We start from the raw sequence: 20,310 nt of genomic DNA on the forward strand, positions 1-20,310 counted from the left end.
TAATGCACCCCCAAACCCCTTTTAATACTGCTACCCCACACAGACACACCCCCTACACACACAGACCCCACACACAGGCACACCCCACACTCACCCACCACACCCCCCCACACACACAGACAACCCCCCACACACACAGCCCACCCACACAGACACACCCCGACAACCCACACATACCGACACACCCCCTACAGGCACACCCCACCCACACAGACACACCGACAACCCCCCACACAGACACACCCACACCGACACACACAGACACCCCGCCCACACACACACCGCCCACACTGACAACCCCCGCTCACACACAGACAACCCCCCACACAGACACACCCACACCGACACACACAGACACCCCACACCAACACCGCCCACACACACACACACCCCACACAGACACACCCTGCCCACACACACAACCCCCACACACACACACACCCCGCTCACACACTCTGACACACCCCGCCCACACACACACACCCCACACAGACACACCCCGCCCACACAGACACACCCCGCCCACACAGACACACCCACACCCCCCACAGACACACCCCCCACAGACACACCCCCCACAGACACACCCCCCACACAGACACACCACCACACACCCCCACACAGACACACCACCACACACCCCCACACACAGACACACACACCCACAGACACACCCCCACACACAGACACACACACACCCCACACAGACACACCCCACACTTACCACTGCTGGACTTCTCTGGCTCCACCCACTCTGCCTAGACTCCTCCTATTCACTCTATCCTCCATCCACCCACTTTGCCAGGCATGACTCCACTCTTACAGGACACACAGACACACCCCCTATACACACACACACACATTTTACTTACCAATTGGTGTGTTTGGCCCACCTCCAATTTACCTCTGCTGGACCACCATCAGTCATCTGGTGCCGAACCCGGGATTTGAACCCTAAGTCTCTGGCTGGAAGTCAGGAACTTACCCACTGGACCACACCGGTTTCCATGTCTGAAGCGTATCAAATCGTCCCTATAGCATGGTCATCCTTTTGATGTGCAATACAAGCCACAGGCAATGACACCAGGGCCTATATGTTGTTTATAGTTACTACTGCAACACTTTAGACCACCAGGAGCTATAGCTCAATGGTAAGTCTTGTGCCTGTGGTTATAAAGGATCTCACAGGACAAGGGTTCAAGTCCCGCAAACGCTGTCAAAGTGTCATAAGTTGGCAACATTTCAAATTCTTCTTTTATTTTCATTTCCTAATTTTAATTTCACTTGTAAAAACAGAGGAGAAAAGTGGCCACTCTTTTTGGCACGTGCGCCTCAAAATTACAAATCTTTTCCCTCATGACTTTCCACCAATCCCCCTTTATCTCAAGCAGGTGCAATAGGGGCAATGCCTTATCATCCTTTATCAATGCATTCATTATTTGTCCTTTAAATTTGGTATAATGTGGAGCGCAAATGTGGCCTCTGGGGCTTTAACTGATTAGAAGAATGCGAGGAAGGTGCTACACGGATAGGAAAATAGGTTGGATGGGGGTTATTTTTCATTTTGGTGTGAGCCAATCTCTCAAATCAGAGGTTTGGTGCCTATGAGGTTGGCTAGGAATAAAGGTCAGGAATGAGCTGTGGCTAATGAAATGATGGGTAAAGTTTGATGCAAGTGAAACTCCCTTTATTAGTTGCAATAAGAAGGTAGAAAGGTTGTTTTCTTCAAGAGGCAGAAAATGTTAGAGTCAGGCCTTTGCTTCAGCGGGTCTGCATCATGCCTGCTGCATCAGGACAAAGCAAAGCACAGCGCTGGGCTGGGCTGGGCTGGGCTGGGCTGGGCTGGGCTGGGCTGGGCTGGGCCTTTATACACCCCCTTCCTTCCTTCCTTTGAAGGACGCCCACAAACGCCCACGAACGCCCAGCTACTGTAAAGAGGATGACTGCAGGCAATTTGGGACCCTGCTAAATGAGGGTGACGTCCCCATGTGCGGCCTCCAAGTGGAAAACTCCTTAGCCTAAGGTAGGTAGGCTGCTTTTGAATTTGACTGAAGACCATATGCGTGAGGTGGTATCAAGGCACAAGACGCCGACCATAACAGAAGAAAGGTAGCTTGGGAGAACAATATTTGCATTGGACAGCCTTCTTCCCATTCCCACTATTATGCTGCAGTTACTGTGTAGCGTTACTAGAGGGCAGCAGTATGAATATAAGAGCACACCAAGGGGGAGGTTTCAATTTGTTTCGCGCTGCTTTAGCTCCACAATAGTGACACAAACTAGCGCAAATTTTATTTTTTCTGATTTTCTTTCCAGCGCAAAACTGCTTTTGCGCTGGAAAGTGCCCTGTACGGAGCGCAAAGCACTGCTTTGGGTAACTTTGCGCCAAGGGGGCATTACATGGGTGGTACATGGGTGTTTCCATGCCGCAACCCATGCTTTTTGATGCAAAACCATATTCACAAAGATTTGAAAACATGGTTTTGCGCCAAAAGTTAACGCCCCTTCAAAGGAGGTGCAAACAGGAGAAATGCATTCATTTCTATGTGCTTTTCTCACTTTCCATGCGTACTTCACTGTGCAGCATGTATGCAAGGTGGGAAACCTTTGCATCGTGCCTAGCATAGTATTTTGTACAGGAAAGGTACCCTTCCTGTACAAAACCTACGCTACACTCATGCACACACCCTAGCGCTGCGGCGCTAAGCTATGTGCATGGCGCACGGCAGCTGAAATCAGCGCCGGCGCAAGGGAAAGACAAGGAGAGAGAGCCAAATCTTTAAAAATATGGCGCACTCCTGCTCATTCCCGGTCACGTAACGCAGCGCAGCCACGCAGGGTGCTGCGCTACGTTGCGTGACATTTAAAAAAATCTTCCCCCAAGGCTTTTTTTCCGCTTGCTGACATACCTCTTGTTCATGTTGGTCTTGCAGGACCTACGGAATGTAGGACTGCGATGACTGAGTGAATGAGCAATGAGGAATGGCTTCCCTGTATTTGTGGTGAAGAGGGAATGTTTGGAAGGTAAACAGCAAGGTGAATGTATCAAAGCATACATGTTTACTGAGTGGTTGAGTGTGTGACACCTGTCTCTATGAAGGGACATGTGAGAGAGGAACAGCAGCTCCATAGTCCTCGGATGGGAGAGGAAGCACAGATGAATATTTCCCTCAAATGAAAACACTCACACCTCCTCAAAGCTGACAAGTGCGATATGATGCTTTGCAGGTATAAGGAATTACCACGTTTGGTGCATAAAAATGTAATTTTAGTGAGGTTTTCCCAGAATGTCAGTAGCGCACTCTTTGTGAGGGTGCTTTAGGCCATAAATGTCAGGCACACCTCTGGGGGTATGCAGCCAAGAAAAACTTTGGGACGCTTGTTCCAGGTATCTGCCGGAAGGAAAGAAAGATACTAGGGAAAAGTTACAGAGGGAGCTAGGCTGCACAACATTTGGTCACGGTTGGACAGAAATCTTTAGTAGGGACTTTTGACAACCCCTCACTGTGGGACCAGGATCCCCATACCTCGTGCCTCTGACACCTTTTATGACATCTGGATACCACCATCTCATTACCTCTCAAATGTTCCATCCTGGTACCCCAGCTTTGGTAGTGCACCAACCACGTTTCAATCCTTTGAGGAATAAAAACTATGGGTAGCCCCCCCAAAATTAACCAGAAACCATGTCATTCTGTACCCCATCACCCTTTATAATGCACCCCCAAACCCCTTTTAATACTGCTACCCCACACAGACACACCCCCTACACACACAGACCCCACACACAGGCACACCCCACACTCACCCACCACACCCCCCCACACACACAGACAACCCCCCACACACACAGCCCACCCACACAGACAACCCCCCACACAGACACACACCCCCACCGACACACCCCGACAACCCACACATACAGACACACCCCCTACAGGCACACCCCACCCACACAGACACACCGACAACCCCCCACACAGACACACCCACACACACACCGCCCACACTGACAACCCCCGCTCACACACAGACAACCCCCCACACAGACACACCCACAGACACCCCACACCAACACCGCCCACACACACACACACCCCACACAGACACACCCTGCCCACACACACAACCCCCACACACACATCCCCCGCTCACACACACACCCCGCTCACACACACTGACACACCCCCACACAGACACACCCCGCCCACACACACACACCCCACACAGACACACCCCGCCCACACAGACACACCCTGCCCACACAGACACACCCCGCCCACACAGACACACCCCGCCCACACAGACACACCCACACCCCACACAGACACACCCCCCACAGACACACCCCCACACCACACACTGCCCACACAGACACACCACCACACACCCCCACACACAGACACACCCCCACACACAGACACACACACCCACACCCCCCACAGACACACCCTACCCCAGACACACCCACACCCCACACAGACACACCCCACACTTACCACTGCTGGACTTCTCTGGCTCCACCCACTCTGCCTAGACTCCTCCTATTCACTCTATCCTCCATCCACCCACTTTGCCAGGCATGACTCCACTCTTACAGGACACACAGACACACCCCCTATACACACACACACACATTTTACTTACCAATTGGTGTGTTTGGCCCACCTCCAATTTACCTCTGCTGGACCACCATCAGTCATCTGGTGCCGAACCCGGGATTTGAACCCTAAGTCTCTGGCTGGAAGTCAGGAACTTACCCACTGGACCACACCGGTTTCCATGTCTGAAGCGTATCAAATCGTCCCTATAGCATGGTCATCCTTTTGATGTGCAATACAAGCCACAGGCAATGACACCAGGGCCTATATGTTGTTTATAGTTACTACTGCAACACTTTAGACCACCAGGAGCTATAGCTCAATGGTAAGTCTTGTGCCTGTGGTTATAAAGGATCTCACAGGACAAGGGTTCAAGTCCCGCAAACGCTGTCAAAGTGTCATAAGTTGGCAACATTTCAAATTCTTCTTTTATTTTCATTTCCTAATTTTAATTTCACTTGTAAAAACAGAGGAGAAAAGTGGCCACTCTTTTTGGCACGTGCGCCTCAAAATTACAAATCTTTTCCCTCATGACTTTCCACCAATCCCCCTTTATCTCAAGCAGGTGCAATAGGGGCAATGCCTTATCATCCTTTATCAATGCATTCATTATTTGTCCTTTAAATTTGGTATAATGTGGAGCGCAAATGTGGCCTCTGGGGCTTTAACTGATTAGAAGAATGCGAGGAAGGTGCTACACGGATAGGAAAATAGGTTGGATGGGGGTTATTTTTCATTTTGGTGTGAGCCAATCTCTCAAATCAGAGGTTTGGTGCCTATGAGGTTGGCTAGGAATAAAGGTCAGGAATGAGCTGTGGCTAATGAAATGATGGGTAAAGTTTGATGCAAGTGAAACTCCCTTTATTAGTTGCAATAAGAAGGTAGAAAGGTTGTTTTCTTCAAGAGGCAGAAAATGTTAGAGTCAGGCCTTTGCTTCAGCGGGTCTGCATCATGCCTGCTGCATCAGGACAAAGCAAAGCACAGCGCTGGGCTGGGCTGGGCTGGGCTGGGCTGGGCTGGGCTGGGCTGGGCTGGGCTGGGCCTTTATACACCCCCTTCCTTCCTTCCTTTGAAGGACGCCCACAAACGCCCACGAACGCCCAGCTACTGTAAAGAGGATGACTGCAGGCAATTTGGGACCCTGCTAAATGAGGGTGACGTCCCCATGTGCGGCCTCCAAGTGGAAAACTCCTTAGCCTAAGGTAGGTAGGCTGCTTTTGAATTTGACTGAAGACCATATGCGTGAGGTGGTATCAAGGCACAAGACGCCGACCATAACAGAAGAAAGGTAGCTTGGGAGAACAATATTTGCATTGGACAGCCTTCTTCCCATTCCCACTATTATGCTGCAGTTACTGTGTAGCGTTACTAGAGGGCAGCAGTATGAATATAAGAGCACACCAAGGGGGAGGTTTCAATTTGTTTCGCGCTGCTTTAGCTCCACAATAGTGACACAAACTAGCGCAAATTTTATTTTTTCTGATTTTCTTTCCAGCGCAAAACTGCTTTTGCGCTGGAAAGTGCCCTGTACGGAGCGCAAAGCACTGCTTTGGGTAACTTTGCGCCAAGGGGGCATTACATGGGTGGTACATGGGTGTTTCCATGCCGCAACCCATGCTTTTTGATGCAAAACCATATTCACAAAGATTTGAAAACATGGTTTTGCGCCAAAAGTTAACGCCCCTTCAAAGGAGGTGCAAACAGGAGAAATGCATTCATTTCTATGTGCTTTTCTCACTTTCCATGCGTACTTCACTGTGCAGCATGTATGCAAGGTGGGAAACCTTTGCATCGTGCCTAGCATAGTATTTTGTACAGGAAAGGTACCCTTCCTGTACAAAACCTACGCTACACTCATGCACACACCCTAGCGCTGCGGCGCTAAGCTATGTGCATGGCGCACGGCAGCTGAAATCAGCGCCGGCGCAAGGGAAAGACAAGGAGAGAGAGCCAAATCTTTAAAAATATGGCGCACTCCTGCTCATTCCCGGTCACGTAACGCAGCGCAGCCACGCAGGGTGCTGCGCTACGTTGCGTGACATTTAAAAAAATCTTCCCCCAAGGCTTTTTTTCCGCTTGCTGACATACCTCTTGTTCATGTTGGTCTTGCAGGACCTACGGAATGTAGGACTGCGATGACTGAGTGAATGAGCAATGAGGAATGGCTTCCCTGTATTTGTGGTGAAGAGGGAATGTTTGGAAGGTAAACAGCAAGGTGAATGTATCAAAGCATACATGTTTACTGAGTGGTTGAGTGTGTGACACCTGTCTCTATGAAGGGACATGTGAGAGAGGAACAGCAGCTCCATAGTCCTCGGATGGGAGAGGAAGCACAGATGAATATTTCCCTCAAATGAAAACACTCACACCTCCTCAAAGCTGACAAGTGCGATATGATGCTTTGCAGGTATAAGGAATTACCACGTTTGGTGCATAAAAATGTAATTTTAGTGAGGTTTTCCCAGAATGTCAGTAGCGCACTCTTTGTGAGGGTGCTTTAGGCCATAAATGTCAGGCACACCTCTGGGGGTATGCAGCCAAGAAAAACTTTGGGACGCTTGTTCCAGGTATCTGCCGGAAGGAAAGAAAGATACTAGGGAAAAGTTACAGAGGGAGCTAGGCTGCACAACATTTGGTCACGGTTGGACAGAAATCTTTAGTAGGGACTTTTGACAACCCCTCACTGTGGGACCAGGATCCCCATACCTCGTGCCTCTGACACCTTTTATGACATCTGGATACCACCATCTCATTACCTCTCAAATGTTCCATCCTGGTACCCCAGCTTTGGTAGTGCACCAACCACGTTTCAATCCTTTGAGGAATAAAAACTATGGGTAGCCCCCCCAAAATTAACCAGAAACCATGTCATTCTGTACCCCATCACCCTTTATAATGCACCCCCAAACCCCTTTTAATACTGCTACCCCACACAGACACACCCCCTACACACACAGACCCCACACACAGGCACACCCCACACTCACCCACCACACCCCCCCACACACACAGACAACCCCCCACACACACAGCCCACCCACACAGACACACCCCGACAACCCACACATACCGACACACCCCCTACAGGCACACCCCACCCACACAGACACACCGACAACCCCCCACACAGACACACCCACACCGACACACACAGACACCCCGCCCACACACACACCGCCCACACTGACAACCCCCGCTCACACACAGACAACCCCCCACACAGACACACCCACACCGACACACACAGACACCCCACACCAACACCGCCCACACACACACACACCCCACACAGACACACCCTGCCCACACACACAACCCCCACACACACACACACCCCGCTCACACACTCTGACACACCCCGCCCACACACACACACCCCACACAGACACACCCCGCCCACACAGACACACCCCGCCCACACAGACACACCCACACCCCACACAGACACACCCCCCACAGACACACCCCCCACAGACACACCCCCCACACAGACACACCACCACACACCCCCACACAGACACACCACCACACACCCCCACACACAGACACACACACCCACAGACACACCCCCACACACAGACACACACACACCCCACACAGACACACCCCACACTTACCACTGCTGGACTTCTCTGGCTCCACCCACTCTGCCTAGACTCCTCCTATTCACTCTATCCTCCATCCACCCACTTTGCCAGGCATGACTCCACTCTTACAGGACACACAGACACACCCCCTATACACACACACACACATTTTACTTACCAATTGGTGTGTTTGGCCCACCTCCAATTTACCTCTGCTGGACCACCATCAGTCATCTGGTGCCGAACCCGGGATTTGAACCCTAAGTCTCTGGCTGGAAGTCAGGAACTTACCCACTGGACCACACCGGTTTCCATGTCTGAAGCGTATCAAATCGTCCCTATAGCATGGTCATCCTTTTGATGTGCAATACAAGCCACAGGCAATGACACCAGGGCCTATATGTTGTTTATAGTTACTACTGCAACACTTTAGACCACCAGGAGCTATAGCTCAATGGTAAGTCTTGTGCCTGTGGTTATAAAGGATCTCACAGGACAAGGGTTCAAGTCCCGCAAACGCTGTCAAAGTGTCATAAGTTGGCAACATTTCAAATTCTTCTTTTATTTTCATTTCCTAATTTTAATTTCACTTGTAAAAACAGAGGAGAAAAGTGGCCACTCTTTTTGGCACGTGCGCCTCAAAATTACAAATCTTTTCCCTCATGACTTTCCACCAATCCCCCTTTATCTCAAGCAGGTGCAATAGGGGCAATGCCTTATCATCCTTTATCAATGCATTCATTATTTGTCCTTTAAATTTGGTATAATGTGGAGCGCAAATGTGGCCTCTGGGGCTTTAACTGATTAGAAGAATGCGAGGAAGGTGCTACACGGATAGGAAAATAGGTTGGATGGGGGTTATTTTTCATTTTGGTGTGAGCCAATCTCTCAAATCAGAGGTTTGGTGCCTATGAGGTTGGCTAGGAATAAAGGTCAGGAATGAGCTGTGGCTAATGAAATGATGGGTAAAGTTTGATGCAAGTGAAACTCCCTTTATTAGTTGCAATAAGAAGGTAGAAAGGTTGTTTTCTTCAAGAGGCAGAAAATGTTAGAGTCAGGCCTTTGCTTCAGCGGGTCTGCATCATGCCTGCTGCATCAGGACAAAGCAAAGCACAGCGCTGGGCTGGGCTGGGCTGGGCTGGGCTGGGCTGGGCTGGGCTGGGCTGGGCCTTTATACACCCCCTTCCTTCCTTCCTTTGAAGGACGCCCACAAACGCCCACGAACGCCCAGCTACTGTAAAGAGGATGACTGCAGGCAATTTGGGACCCTGCTAAATGAGGGTGACGTCCCCATGTGCGGCCTCCAAGTGGAAAACTCCTTAGCCTAAGGTAGGTAGGCTGCTTTTGAATTTGACTGAAGACCATATGCGTGAGGTGGTATCAAGGCACAAGACGCCGACCATAACAGAAGAAAGGTAGCTTGGGAGAACAATATTTGCATTGGACAGCCTTCTTCCCATTCCCACTATTATGCTGCAGTTACTGTGTAGCGTTACTAGAGGGCAGCAGTATGAATATAAGAGCACACCAAGGGGGAGGTTTCAATTTGTTTCGCGCTGCTTTAGCTCCACAATAGTGACACAAACTAGCGCAAATTTTATTTTTTCTGATTTTCTTTCCAGCGCAAAACTGCTTTTGCGCTGGAAAGTGCCCTGTACGGAGCGCAAAGCACTGCTTTGGGTAACTTTGCGCCAAGGGGGCATTACATGGGTGGTACATGGGTGTTTCCATGCCGCAACCCATGCTTTTTGATGCAAAACCATATTCACAAAGATTTGAAAACATGGTTTTGCGCCAAAAGTTAACGCCCCTTCAAAGGAGGTGCAAACAGGAGAAATGCATTCATTTCTATGTGCTTTTCTCACTTTCCATGCGTACTTCACTGTGCAGCATGTATGCAAGGTGGGAAACCTTTGCATCGTGCCTAGCATAGTATTTTGTACAGGAAAGGTACCCTTCCTGTACAAAACCTACGCTACACTCATGCACACACCCTAGCGCTGCGGCGCTAAGCTATGTGCATGGCGCACGGCAGCTGAAATCAGCGCCGGCGCAAGGGAAAGACAAGGAGAGAGAGCCAAATCTTTAAAAATATGGCGCACTCCTGCTCATTCCCGGTCACGTAACGCAGCGCAGCCACGCAGGGTGCTGCGCTACGTTGCGTGACATTTAAAAAAATCTTCCCCCAAGGCTTTTTTTCCGCTTGCTGACATACCTCTTGTTCATGTTGGTCTTGCAGGACCTACGGAATGTAGGACTGCGATGACTGAGTGAATGAGCAATGAGGAATGGCTTCCCTGTATTTGTGGTGAAGAGGGAATGTTTGGAAGGTAAACAGCAAGGTGAATGTATCAAAGCATACATGTTTACTGAGTGGTTGAGTGTGTGACACCTGTCTCTATGAAGGGACATGTGAGAGAGGAACAGCAGCTCCATAGTCCTCGGATGGGAGAGGAAGCACAGATGAATATTTCCCTCAAATGAAAACACTCACACCTCCTCAAAGCTGACAAGTGCGATATGATGCTTTGCAGGTATAAGGAATTACCACGTTTGGTGCATAAAAATGTAATTTTAGTGAGGTTTTCCCAGAATGTCAGTAGCGCACTCTTTGTGAGGGTGCTTTAGGCCATAAATGTCAGGCACACCTCTGGGGGTATGCAGCCAAGAAAAACTTTGGGACGCTTGTTCCAGGTATCTGCCGGAAGGAAAGAAAGATACTAGGGAAAAGTTACAGAGGGAGCTAGGCTGCACAACATTTGGTCACGGTTGGACAGAAATCTTTAGTAGGGACTTTTGACAACCCCTCACTGTGGGACCAGGATCCCCATACCTCGTGCCTCTGACACCTTTTATGACATCTGGATACCACCATCTCATTACCTCTCAAATGTTCCATCCTGGTACCCCAGCTTTGGTAGTGCACCAACCACGTTTCAATCCTTTGAGGAATAAAAACTATGGGTAGCCCCCCCAAAATTAACCAGAAACCATGTCATTCTGTACCCCATCACCCTTTATAATGCACCCCCAAACCCCTTTTAATACTGCTACCCCACACAGACACACCCCCTACACACACAGACCCCACACACAGGCACACCCCACACTCACCCACCACACCCCCCCACACACACAGACAACCCCCCACACACACAGCCCACCCACACAGACACACCCCGACAACCCACAATACCGACACACCCCCTACAGGCACACCCCACCCACACAGACACACCGACAACCCCCCACACAGACACACCCACACCGACACACACAGACACCCCGCCCACACACACACCGCCCACACTGACAACCCCCGCTCACACACAGACAACCCCCCACACAGACACACCCACACCGACACACACAGACACCCCACACCAACACCGCCCACACACACACACACCCCACACAGACACACCCTGCCCACACACACAACCCCCACACACACACACACCCCGCTCACACACACACACCCCACACAGACACACCCCGCCCACACAGACACACCCCGCCCACACAGACACACCCACACCCCACACAGACACACCCCCCACAGACACACCCCCCACAGACACACCCCCCACACAGACACACCACCACACACCCCCACACAGACACACCACCACACACCCCCACACACAGACACACACACCCACAGACACACCCCCACACACAGACACACACACACCCCACACAGACACACCCCACACTTACCACTGCTGGACTTCTCTGGCTCCACCCACTCTGCCTAGACTCCTCCTATTCACTCTATCCTCCATCCACCCACTTTGCCAGGCATGACTCCACTCTTACAGGACACACAGACACACCCCCTATACACACACACACACATTTTACTTACCAATTGGTGTGTTTGGCCCACCTCCAATTTACCTCTGCTGGACCACCATCAGTCATCTGGTGCCGAACCCGGGATTTGAACCCTAAGTCTCTGGCTGGAAGTCAGGAACTTACCCACTGGACCACACCGGTTTCCATGTCTGAAGCGTATCAAATCGTCCCTATAGCATGGTCATCCTTTTGATGTGCAATACAAGCCACAGGCAATGACACCATGCCTATATGTTGTTTATAGTTACTACTGCAACACTTTAGACCACCAGGAGCTATAGCTCAATGGTAAGTCTTGTGCCTGTGGTTATAAAGGATCTCACAGGACAAGGGTTCAAGTCCCGCAAACGCTGTCAAAGTGTCATAAGTTGGCAACATTTCAAATTCTTCTTTTATTTTCATTTCCTAATTTTAATTTCACTTGTAAAAACAGAGGAGAAAAGTGGCCACTCTTTTTGGCACGTGCGCCTCAAAATTACAAATCTTTTCCCTCATGACTTTCCACCAATCCCCCTTTATCTCAAGCAGGTGCAATAGGGGCAATGCCTTATCATCCTTTATCAATGCATTCATTATTTGTCCTTTAAATTTGGTATAATGTGGAGCGCAAATGTGGCCTCTGGGGCTTTAACTGATTAGAAGAATGCGAGGAAGGTGCTACACGGATAGGAAAATAGGTTGGATGGGGGTTATTTTTCATTTTGGTGTGAGCCAATCTCTCAAATCAGAGGTTTGGTGCCTATGAGGTTGGCTAGGAATAAAGGTCAGGAATGAGCTGTGGCTAATGAAATGATGGGTAAAGTTTGATGCAAGTGAAACTCCCTTTATTAGTTGCAATAAGAAGGTAGAAAGGTTGTTTTCTTCAAGAGGCAGAAAATGTTAGAGTCAGGCCTTTGCTTCAGCGGGTCTGCATCATGCCTGCTGCATCAGGACAAAGCAAAGCACAGCGCTGGGCTGGGCTGGGCTGGGCTGGGCTGGGCTGGGCTGGGCTGGGCTGGGCCTTTATACACCCCCTTCCTTCCTTCCTTTGAAGGACGCCCACAAACGCCCACGAACGCCCAGCTACTGTAAAGAGGATGACTGCAGGCAATTTGGGACCCTGCTAAATGAGGGTGACGTCCCCATGTGCGGCCTCCAAGTGGAAAACTCCTTAGCCTAAGGTAGGTAGGCTGCTTTTGAATTTGACTGAAGACCATATGCGTGAGGTGGTATCAAGGCACAAGACGCCGACCATAACAGAAGAAAGGTAGCTTGGGAGAACAATATTTGCATTGGACAGCCTTCTTCCCATTCCCACTATTATGCTGCAGTTACTGTGTAGCGTTACTAGAGGGCAGCAGTATGAATATAAGAGCACACCAAGGGGGAGGTTTCAATTTGTTTCGCGCTGCTTTAGCTCCACAATAGTGACACAAACTAGCGCAAATTTTATTTTTTCTGATTTTCTTTCCAGCGCAAAACTGCTTTTGCGCTGGAAAGTGCCCTGTACGGAGCGCAAAGCACTGCTTTGGGTAACTTTGCGCCAAGGGGGCATTACATGGGTGGTACATGGGTGTTTCCATGCCGCAACCCATGCTTTTTGATGCAAAACCATATTCACAAAGATTTGAAAACATGGTTTTGCGCCAAAAGTTAACGCCCCTTCAAAGGAGGTGCAAACAGGAGAAATGCATTCATTTCTATGTGCTTTTCTCACTTTCCATGCGTACTTCACTGTGCAGCATGTATGCAAGGTGGGAAACCTTTGCATCGTGCCTAGCATAGTATTTTGTACAGGAAAGGTACCCTTCCTGTACAAAACCTACGCTACACTCATGCACACACCCTAGCGCTGCGGCGCTAAGCTATGTGCATGGCGCACGGCAGCTGAAATCAGCGCCGGCGCAAGGGAAAGACAAGGAGAGAGAGCCAAATCTTTAAAAATATGGCGCACTCCTGCTCATTCCCGGTCACGTAACGCAGCGCAGCCACGCAGGGTGCTGCGCTACGTTGCGTGACATTTAAAAAAATCTTCCCCCAAGGCTTTTTTTCCGCTTGCTGACATACCTCTTGTTCATGTTGGTCTTGCAGGACCTACGGAATGTAGGACTGCGATGACTGAGTGAATGAGCAATGAGGAATGGCTTCCCTGTATTTGTGGTGAAGAGGGAATGTTTGGAAGGTAAACAGCAAGGTGAATGTATCAAAGCATACATGTTTACTGAGTGGTTGAGTGTGTGACACCTGTCTCTATGAAGGGACATGTGAGAGAGGAACAGCAGCTCCATAGTCCTCGGATGGGAGAGGAAGCACAGATGAATATTTCCCTCAAATGAAAACACTCACACCTCCTCAAAGCTGACAAGTGCGATATGATGCTTTGCAGGTATAAGGAATTACCACGTTTGGTGCATAAAAATGTAATTTTAGTGAGGTTTTCCCAGAATGTCAGTAGCGCACTCTTTGTGAGGGTGCTTTAGGCCATAAATGTCAGGCACACCTCTGGGGGTATGCAGCCAAGAAAAACTTTGGGACGCTTGTTCCAGGTATCTGCCGGAAGGAAAGAAAGATACTAGGGAAAAGTTACAGAGGGAGCTAGGCTGCACAACATTTGGTCACGGTTGGACAGAAATCTTTAGTAGGGACTTTTGACAACCCCTCACTGTGGGACCAGGATCCCCATACCTCGTGCCTCTGACACCTTTTATGACATCTGGATACCACCATCTCATTACCTCTCAAATGTTCCATCCTGGTACCCCAGCTTTGGTAGTGCACCAACCACGTTTCAATCCTTTGAGGAATAAAAACTATGGGTAGCCCCCCCAAAATTAACCAGAAACCATGTCATTCTGTACCCCATCACCCTTTATAATGCACCCCCAAACCCCTTTTAATACTGCTACCCCACACAGACACACCCCCTACACACACAGACCCCACACACAGGCACACCCCACACTCACCCACCACACCCCCCCACACACACAGACAACCCCCCACACACACAGCCCACCCACACAGACAACCCCCCACACACAGACAACCCCCCACACAGACACACACCCCCACCGACACACCCCGACAACCCACACATACAGACACACCCCCTACAGGCACACCCCACCCACACAGACACACCGACAACCCCCCACACAGACACACCCACACCGACACACACCCCGCCCACACACACACCGCCCACACTGACAACCCCCGCTCACACACAGACAACCCCCCACACAGACACACCCACACCGACACACACAGACACCCCACACCAACACCGCCCACACACACACACACCCCACACAGACACACCCTGCCCACACACACAACCCCCACACACACATCCCCCGCTCACACACACACCCCGCTCACACACACTGACAGACCCCCACACAGACACACCCCGCCCACACACACACACCCCACACAGACACACCCCGCCCACACAGACACACCCTGCCCACACAGACACACCCCGCCCACACAGACACACCCCGCCCACACAGACACACCCACACCCCACACAGACACACCCCCCACAGACACACCCCCACACCACACACTGCCCACACAGACACACCACCACACACCCCCACACACAGACACACCCCCACACACAGACACACACACCCACACCCCCCACAGACACACCCTACCCCAGACACACCCACACCCCACACAGACACACCCCACACTTACCACTGCTGGACTTCTCTGGCTCCACCCACTCTGCCTAGACTCCTCCTATTCACTCTATCCTCCATCCACCCACTTTGCCAGGCATGACTCCACTCTTACAGGACACACAGACACATCCCCTATACACACACACACACATTTTACTTACCAATTGGTGTGTTTGGCCCACCTCCAATTTACCTCTGCTGGACCACCATCAGTCATCTGGTGCCGAACCCGGGATTTGAACCCTAAGTCTCTGGCTGGAAGTCAGGAACTTACCCACTGGACCACACCGGTTTCCATGTCTGAAGCGTATCAAATCGTCCCTATAGCATGGTCATCCTTTTGATGTGCAATACAAGCCACAGGCAATGACACCAGGGCCTATATGTTGTTTATAGTTACTACTGCAACACTTTAGACCACCAGGAGCTATAGCTCAATGGTAAGTCTTGTGCCTGTGGTTATAAAGGATCTCACAGGACAAGGGTTCAAGTCCCGCAAACGCTGTCAAAGTGTCATAAGTTGGCAACATTTCAAATTCTTCTTTTATTTTCATTTCCTAATTTTAATTTCACTTGTAAAAACAGAGGAGAAAAGTGGCCACTCTTTTTGGCACGTGCGCCTCAAAATTACAAATCTTTTCCCTCATGACTTTCCACCAATCCCCCTTTATCTCAAGCAGGTGCAATAGGGGCAATGCCTTATCATCCTTTATCAATGCATTCATTATTTGTCCTTTAAATTTGGTATAATGTGGAGCGCAAATGTGGCCTCTGGGGCTTTAACTGATTAGAAGAATGCGAGGAAGGTGCTACACGGATAGGAAAATAGGTTGGATGGGGGTTATTTTTCATTTTGGTGTGAGCCAATCTCTCAAATCAGAGGTTTGGTGCCTATGAGGTTGGCTAGGAATAAAGGTCAGGAATGAGCTGTGGCTAATGAAATGATGGGTAAAGTTTGATGCAAGTGAAACTCCCTTTATTAGTTGCAATAAGAAGGTAGAAAGGTTGTTTTCTTCAAGAGGCAGAAAATGTTAGAGTCAGGCCTTTGCTTCAGCGGGTCTGCATCATGCCTGCTGCATCAGGACAAAGCAAAGCACAGCGCTGGGCTGGGCTGGGCTGGGCTGGGCTGGGCCTTTATACACCCCCTTCCTTCCTTCCTTTGAAGGACGCCCACAAACGCCCACGAACGCCCAGCTACTGTAAAGAGGATGACTGCAGGCAATTTGGGACCCTGCTAAATGAGGGTGACGTCCCCATGTGCGGCCTCCAAGTGGAAAACTCCTTAGCCTAAGGTAGGTAGGCTGCTTTTGAATTTGACTGAAGACCATATGCGTGAGGTGGTATCAAGGCACAAGACGCCGACCATAACAGAAGAAAGGTAGCTTGGGAGAACAATATTTGCATTGGACAGCCTTCTTCCCATTCCCACTATTATGCTGCAGTTACTGTGTAGCGTTACTAGAGGGCAGCAGTATGAATATAAGAGCACACCAAGGGGGAGGTTTCAATTTGTTTCGCGCTGCTTTAGCTCCACAATAGTGACACAAACTAGCGCAAATTTTATTTTTTCTGATTTTCTTTCCAGCGCAAAACTGCTTTTGCGCTGGAAAGTGCCCTGTACGGAGCGCAAAGCACTGCTTTGGGTAACTTTGCGCCAAGGGGGCATTACATGGGTGGTACATGGGTGTTTCCATGCCGCAACCCATGCTTTTTGATGCAAAACCATATTCACAAAGATTTGAAAACATGGTTTTGCGCCAAAAGTTAACGCCCCTTCAAAGGAGGTGCAAACAGGAGAAATGCATTCATTTCTATGTGCTTTTCTCACTTTCCATGCGTACTTCACTGTGCAGCATGTATGCAAGGTGGGAAACCTTTGCATCGTGCCTAGCATAGTATTTTGTACAGGAAAGGTACCCTTCCTGTACAAAACCTACGCTACACTCATGCACACACCCTAGCGCTGCGGCGCTAAGCTATGTGCATGGCGCACGGCAGCTGAAATCAGCGCCGGCGCAAGGGAAAGACAAGGAGAGAGAGCCAAATCTTTAAAAATATGGCGCACTCCTGCTCATTCCCGGTCACGTAACGCAGCGCAGCCACGCAGGGTGCTGCGCTACGTTGCGTGACATTTAAAAAAATCTTCCCCCAAGGCTTTTTTTCCGCTTGCTGACATACCTCTTGTTCATGTTGGTCTTGCAGGACCTACGGAATGTAGGACTGCGATGACTGAGTGAATGAGCAATGAGGAATGGCTTCCCTGTATTTGTGGTGAAGAGGGAATGTTTGGAAGGTAAACAGCAAGGTGAATGTATCAAAGCATACATGTTTACTGAGTGGTTGAGTGTGTGACACCTGTCTCTATGAAGGGACATGTGAGAGAGGAACAGCAGCTCCATAGTCCTCGGATGGGAGAGGAAGCACAGATGAATATTTCCCTCAAATGAAAACACTCACACCTCCTCAAAGCTGACAAGTGCGATATGATGCTTTGCAGGTATAAGGAATTACCACGTTTGGTGCATAAAAATGTAATTTTAGTGAGGTTTTCCCAGAATGTCAGTAGCGCACTCTTTGTGAGGGTGCTTTAGGCCATAAATGTCAGGCACACCTCTGGGGGTATGCAGCCAAGAAAAACTTTGGGACGCTTGTTCCAGGTATCTGCCGGAAGGAAAGAAAGATACTAGGGAAAAGTTACAGAGGGAGCTAGGCTGCACAACATTTGGTCACGGTTGGACAGAAATCTTTAGTAGGGACTTTTGACAACCCCTCACTGTGGGACCAGGATCCCCATACCTCGTGCCTCTGACACCTTTTATGACATCTGGATACCACCATCTCATTACCTCTCAAATGTTCCATCCTGGTACCCCAGCTTTGGTAGTGCACCAACCACGTTTCAATCCTTTGAGGAATAAAAACTATGGGTAGCCCCCCCAAAATTAACCAGAAACCATGTCATTCTGTACCCCATCACCCTTTATAATGCACCCCCAAACCCCTTTTAATACTGCTACCCCACACAGACACACCCCCTACACACACAGACCCCACACACAGGCACACCCCACACTCACCCACCACACCCCCCCACACACACAGACAACCCCCCACACACACAGCCCACCCACACAGACACACCCCGACAACCCACACATACCGACACACCCCCTACAGGCACACCCCACCCACACAGACACACCGACAACCCCCCACACAGACACACCCACACCGACACACACAGACACCCCGCCCACAGACACACCGCCCACACTGACAACCCCCGCTCACACACAGACAACCCCCCACACAGACACACCCACACCGACACACACAGACACCCCACACCAACACCGCCCACACACACACACACCCCACACAGACACACCCTGCCCACACACACAACCCCCACACACACACACACCCCGCTCACACACTCTGACACACCCCGCCCACACACACACACCCCACACAGACACACCCCACACAGACACACCCCGCCCACACAGACACACCCACACCCCACACAGACACACCCCCCACAGACACACCCCCCACAGACACACCCCCCACACAGACACACCACCACACACCCCCACACAGACACACCACCACACACCCCCACACACAGACACACACACCCACAGACACACCCCCACACACAGACACACACACACCCCACACAGACACACACACACCCCACACTTACCACTGCTGGACTTCTCTGGCTCCACCCACTCTGCCTAGACTCCTCCTATTCACTCTATCCTCCATCCACCCACTTTGCCAGGCATGACTCCACTCTTACAGGACACACAGACACACCCCCTATACACACACACACACATTTTACTTACCAATTGGTGTGTTTGGCCCACCTCCAATTTACCTCTGCTGGACCACCATCAGTCATCTGGTGCCGAACCCGGGATTTGAACCCTAAGTCTCTGGCTGGAAGTCAGGAACTTACCCACTGGACCACACCGGTTTCCATGTCTGAAGCGTATCAAATCGTCCCTATAGCATGGTCATCCTTTTGATGTGCAATACAAGCCACAGGCAATGACACCAGGGCCTATATGTTGTTTATAGTTACTACTGCAACACTTTAGACCACCAGGAGCTATAGCTCAATGGTAAGTCTTGTGCCTGTGGTTATAAAGGATCTCACAGGACAAGGGTTCAAGTCCCGCAAACGCTGTCAAAGTGTCATAAGTTGGCAACATTTCAAATTCTTCTTTTATTTTCATTTCCTAATTTTAATTTCACTTGTAAAAACAGAGGAGAAAAGTGGCCACTCTTTTTGGCACGTGCGCCTCAAAATTACAAATCTTTTCCCTCATGACTTTCCACCAATCCCCCTTTATCTCAAGCAGGTGCAATAGGGGCAATGCCTTATCATCCTTTATCAATGCATTCATTATTTGTCCTTTAAATTTGGTATAATGTGGAGCGCAAATGTGGCCTCTGGGGCTTTAACTGATTAGAAGAATGCGAGGAAGGTGCTACACGGATAGGAAAATAGGTTGGATGGGGGTTATTTTTCATTTTGGTGTGAGCCAATCTCTCAAATCAGAGGTTTGGTGCCTA

This window comes from Triturus cristatus, chromosome 2_1, assembly GCF_964204655.1.
Source record: "Triturus cristatus chromosome 2_1, aTriCri1.1, whole genome shotgun sequence".
NCBI lineage: Eukaryota > Metazoa > Chordata > Amphibia > Caudata > Salamandridae > Triturus > Triturus cristatus.